Consider the following 6,156-nt stretch of genomic DNA (forward strand, 5'->3'; position numbering starts at 1 on the left):
GGAGAACAGTTATCTGTTTCATACGGTGACCCCCTTTCCCTCCTTCCCAGATGTTTCTTGTTAACTGTTTGGCAGATATATCAAAATGAATTCATAGTGTTCTTTGACATTTATTCAGAAAGTAATGTATGTTGATGACAATGAAAGTTCTGGTGAAACAGAACTTACAGTCTAGAGAAGTGGAATGAAGAAAGCAGCTTATGTGAGAGTGGACACGACCCAGGAAAGTCTGAAATTAATAAGCATGGTCATTTGAAAAGGTAAGCTGGAAACTTCACAAGACCTGAAGCTGCAGCCCCAAAGTGACACTTCCGACCTTCAAGAAAACCTCCACTCTGTCTGTGGGTTTCAATTGATTAATTCAAGCCCACCCAAATCATCCCAGATTGTCTCCTTTACACAAATATCACATTTTTACATATATTTACATAAATAATCACATTCATCTTATTCCAAAGATACCTTCAGAGCAACACTAATATGTGAGGGGGTAATGGGATACCGCAACTGTACAGTTCTGATTCAAAACCTGAGCAGCACAAAATCTTTGAGAGCTTGGGTTGATGCTGAGGTCAGATTTTGAGGAGCTGGCATCTTGCTTCCTCAGTAGGTTTGACAATATCATCTAAGCGCAATGGACGATAGAAGGATGAAGCCAGTGAAGGATGAAAATGCTTAATTAAAAAAAAATGTATGGATATAAATTTCTTTGCACTAAAATGAACTTATCTCTTGGATATATTTTCCATGAAGTTTTTGGAGTATCCACACATATAATGAGATAAATACACATTTTCTACAATGATACATCATATATGAAACTTTCCCAGTAGTCAGATTTTCAATGTAGAATACATAATTCAGTAAATTCATTGGACTTGAAAAATAATATATTGTCATATGAAGATATATAAGAATGTCCAAGATAGATTATATTTTCCACCTTAGAAGTTAAGTCATCCAAGTGTTTGTAACATGCATCAAAGTTATGAGATATATAGCATATTTCAGACCCAGAATCACTGGAGAATACCCCAAGTAGAAGAGAGATTTCCTCATCACTTCATTAAAATATTTAGGAAAGATAATTCAACTGTAATTTATGTTCCACAATTTTTCAACATGGTAAAGTCCCATACTTTCAGTATCTTTGAAGTGCATATTTTTACATTCAACTGGACAATATTTCTCATGTTTTCCTTTTTCAAAAAAATATAAATATTAAGACCCAAAACAATAGTGATCATTTATTTTTATACGGTTTTATTGACATTGAGAGATAGTAAAAATAATTTAAGTAATCAAAAACATGATTCCATAATTTCAGTAAGGCAGAGAAACATGATTTTCTCTAAATATAAGAAAAAATAAGTAATCTGGATATAGCAGTAACAGAAAGTTTCTGAGAATGGCAGAGTGCTAAAAAGTAGATATACTAACGCAAAACTTACTTTCTATTTGCATCATACTTACCTTATAATAAGAATCTACCCTCGAAGTAAATGCATAAGAAAATCTTTCCAGACCAGGGTCTCATTAAGAACATCATGGGATTTTCAAGGCGTTGATAGCAAGCACGGTGAGATCTGCAACCCCAGAGGAGATGTTTCAGGCTTGCCCAGTCATCGTCATTCTAAACCCTTGTGCACATAGTCATGACTCCAAATACACCTTTTGATTCGCTTCATTTTTTTTTTTTACCTTGCACTAACAAAAGCAGAATTTACTTAAAGAGAATTGGCCTTTATTCAGTTGTGAGGGCAACACTTTGAGGAAAATCACCACGAAAGGTCCAGAAAGCCACTTAGAGGAATCGTGAGAGAAGAGTGGAGAACCCAAGAGAAGGACAAAAAGCTAAGAAAGCCCTTCATTCCCTTCTTTAAGATCTATTATGGAAAATAAAGTTTGTAGTTCACATAATTCCAACCACAGGTCCTCAGCACATTGGGCACCTGCCACAATTGGGCCACTCAGGGTCCCTAGGAACCCCACCCAAACATCTGGATTCCTTTCTGCTGACACAGACTCAGAGAAGCATATGATAATACACCAACTCCACCCACCAAAATGGAACAAAACAAAACAAAATCTGCCCAGGGCCCAAACTGCTGACCTTGTTCTGGTTTCAGAGTTTGATACTGACATATTTTATTTACTGACTTTTTCCTAGCTTCTTCCTAGCGTTCTGATGTCATATTCCACACACTCTGAAGCCTGGTTCCCCTTTGGTCATCAGTTTACGCAACTAGCATAGCATACAGTAAACGTCCTAAGTTCAGAATCGAGAGCAACAGAAAGAGTGCTTTATTTCCTTATATTCACCAAGCGACTAGCATCCTTCCAATACCACATTGCATTGACATCATATATTCTCCAAACTTAATGTCTCATGTTTGCTTTCAATATGCTCTACTAGGGTTTGTAAGAAACCAGTTCTATACATGCTTTGAGTTTGAGACTAGTTTGGGAAAAACAACATTAGTTCTCAACTCTAGGGTTTAACACCCCATTGTTTAATAAGCAGTGTTCAATTTATTTTTAAGATTTAGTAATTTTTAGAACTAGCTATCATCATATGTAGAAATCATGTGAAAATATATTAGTTTGTCCCAAAAACAAGAATATCAATACCATGCAATATGGGACACATTTTACTCTACCAATTGAATGGGTGAAGGCCACTGACATTTAGTGGGCAATAGTCAGAGATACTGCTAAGCATCTTACCAACTACCAAGAAGCTGAAGGCTGCTGTACTTGTAACAATAAAATGCCCAAACCAAAATGTTGATAGTACCAAGGTGTTGAAATCTGTGATAAATCAAAAGAGACAGGAAACTATTTTTTATGGTGATAAATAAAAACAGTCATAGGTGAATCATCAATTTCCATTTTCACCTAAGAGAAAAAGAAGTTTAAATTTCAGAGATAGGTTGTTCAATCTAAACAAGAACTTTCTGATTCTCAGTTGTTTTAGCAAATGCTGCGTACACAGGCGATTTCCTTGAACCTTTTCAGTGTATTCACATGTAAAGGCAGTACAGAAAACCGGAAAACACTTCAAGTTTTGCAGCACTGTTAGTGTTCTAGGAATAATAGATACCAGTTCGCGAAATAGGCAAATGCAACATAAAAGGTACTTCACTGCTCTGGGACTTAGCTCCAAATTACTTTTACTATGTCCCATTAAGAAGTTATATTCTTACATCAACATTCCATCTTTTGTCTAATCTATGTGAATTATAGTGCAACATCGTATCAGCAGAGGAGTTCAGTAATTGGCATGAAATATCTCAGCTCATCGCTTGAAGATCTGTATTTGTGTTACTTCCATGTATATGGCTGCAATTGCTGTACTATTTGGAGCTTATTTGCATCTAATTATTTGTTGTATGTATTCTTTTACTTTCAAACAGTAAAGTTATCCTTTCCATTGATAGCTGCTTTTAATAAAACAAATGCAAGAATGTGGTAGTTCTCATGGCTGTAAACTCCATTTTGAAAAGGCACAGTTCATGCTAGTGGCTACATAGATGTTCAACTTACATTGCCTTTATTTTTGTTTGGTTTGGTTTTTACTGAAAGGAGTCCAGAGATGGATGTTTGCCATATCAAGTGTCTGGGTTCTGTTTTCAATGTGGGTGTCTGAGCTTAGCATCCTGGTGATGCATAAGAGTTAGTAGTGCATAGGAAGCAATTAGCTTCTTGGCATCCATGTGGGAGACTTGTTTCTGACTCCCAGCTTTGACTCCTGAGCCATGGACAGCATTCAAGGGCTGATCAGTGGATTGATGCACATTCTTTCTCTCTGTATGTCTCTCCCTCTCTTTCGCCACCATGTTTATAAGTAAACAAATAAATGAATAAATAAATGAATAAATCTTTTAAAAATTCAAAATATAGGCAATAAACTCAATGCAACAAATTTATATTTTGCTTAAAATTAAAATTGATAATCTGTAAAATTATGGAAGTTTCCTGTATTTTGGCATTTTGGAGCTTTCCTTTAAAGTTTCCATTTCTTTCTTTTCATTTATTGTGAAGTGAATGAGAAGGGACAGACAGTAATAAAGAGAGACCCCCCCCAAAAAAAAATCTCCCATCTATCTCATTCCTCAAAGATTTATAACAGCCAGAGATAGCCCAGGCTGAAACCAGGAACATGGAACTGAATCTAGGTTTCTTATTTGTGTTACGAACCTATTTGAACATCAGCTGCTTCTCCCAAGGGTGCCTATTAGCAGGAAGCTGGATTGGAAGCAGGAGTATAAAATGAACCCTGTCATTCTAGCACGAGACAAGAGTGTCTCATGCAGTATTTTAACCACTACACGTGACACCCATTGCTTTGAAAGCTTTTGATACACTTTTTTTTACCCACTTATCAATACATAAAACAAGCAATGAGTTCTGTTTTAGTTTTCTATCTTTGCTGTGTAGACATTAAATCATTAATTGGACAGAAAGACCAGCTTTAATCAGATAACCTTAAAATGTTGGTCTCCTGGAAGCTGCTATTGTAAGAGGAGAACTTAATTAATGACATCTACTAGCCCTAGAAGCTTCTGGCATTTACATTAAGCAGGTTTTTTTAGTATGATCCTCTGGGTCCATCTCGTCCACTGAGTTTTCAACATGACTGGGCTCATTGTGATGTGTGCTAGGTAGGCAAGTAGGTGGCCAAGTGAGGCCCAGACAGCCTTAGATATTATGATTCAACATAGTCTGGGGAACTTGTTTAAAAAGCATATATTGAAAATTCAGGTTGTTGATAATCAAACAGCATATCTAGAAGAAGAACTAAGCCACTGGGTTTTTAAATACTTTTTTTTCTTGGAAAAGCAGATTTAAAGGAAGAAGGAGTACAGAAAGATCTATCTGCTAGTTCACTCTCCAAGTAGCTCCAGTGGCCAGAGCTGAGCAGATTGGAAGCCTGGAGCCAGGAGCTGCTTCTAGGCCACTCATGCAGGAAGCATTGACTTTTTAAAAGAACTCTTCATGGAATCTAAGGGTCACTCTGTAGGAGAATGCCAGGTCTCACATAGTGTCATCTAAACTGTGGTCCCCAAACCCGGATGATAAGCATCATCTGAGAATTTACAAAAACACTCCTAAAGATTTATTTTGTTTGTAAAGTCAGATATACAGAAAGGAGGAGAGACAGAGAAGAAGATCTTCCATCCAATGGTTCACTCCCCAAGTGACAGCAACAGTTGGAGCTGAGCTGATCCAAAGCCAGGAGCCAGGAGCTCTTCTGGGTGGGTCTCCCATGCAGGTGCAGGGTCCCGAGGCTTTGGGCCATTCTTGACTGCTTTCCCAGGTAACAAGCAAGGAGCTGGATGGGAAAAAGGGCCTCTGGGATTAGAACCGGCGACCATATGGGGTCGAGGCATGTGCAAGGCAAGTACTTTAACCACTATGCTATTGTTCCGGGCCCCCAGGTTGTAACTTCAAAATTTTTAACTCTGGAGGTGGGCTTAAGATTCTGTTTCCACAAAATCTCCAAGAGAATTATATTGCCTGCTGAAGTTTGAGAACTTTAAATACATCATATTCAGTCTCTTCAGTTGGTTCATCACATTGTTTTCTCAATCTGTGCCAGTTCCTTGCTCCATTGCTAAGGAGACACTTTCTTGGGTAATTTTTCATAGTGGGGTCAGCGTCTGGACACCATGAAACACATTGGACTTTTTTAAAGCTATTATATTCTAGAAACCATTAGCATTTAGAAGAGCAATCAAAATATTCCTGTTAATATCATCTGTGTTCAAAAACCAATGGAGGGAACAGCATTGTGCTCTAGTGAGTTAAGCCACTGCCTGTGATGTCAGCATTCCATATGTGCACTGGTTTATATCTTAGCTGCTCCACTTCTGTTCCAGTTTATTTCTAGTGTATGTGAGAAAGCAGCCGAAGATAACCTACATTTTCAGGTCCCTGACATCCACGTGGGAAACTCGGAAGACTCTCCTTATTTCGGTCCAGCCCAGCCTTGGCTACTGTGCATTGTGGCCATTTGTGGAGAGAGTCAAACAATAGAAATGCTTTTGTCAGTTTCTCCCTCTCTCTTTCTCTCTCTGTAACTGTGCTTCTCAAATAAATAAGTCTTTAAAAAGTAATAATGCGAGCTCTCTGCTTCCTACCTCACCATATGAC

This window comes from Ochotona curzoniae, unplaced genomic scaffold (assembly GCF_017591425.1).
Source record: "Ochotona curzoniae isolate NIBS_2020 unplaced genomic scaffold, NIBS_Ocur_1.0 contig_4148, whole genome shotgun sequence".
Classification (NCBI taxonomy): Eukaryota; Metazoa; Chordata; class Mammalia; order Lagomorpha; family Ochotonidae; genus Ochotona; species Ochotona curzoniae.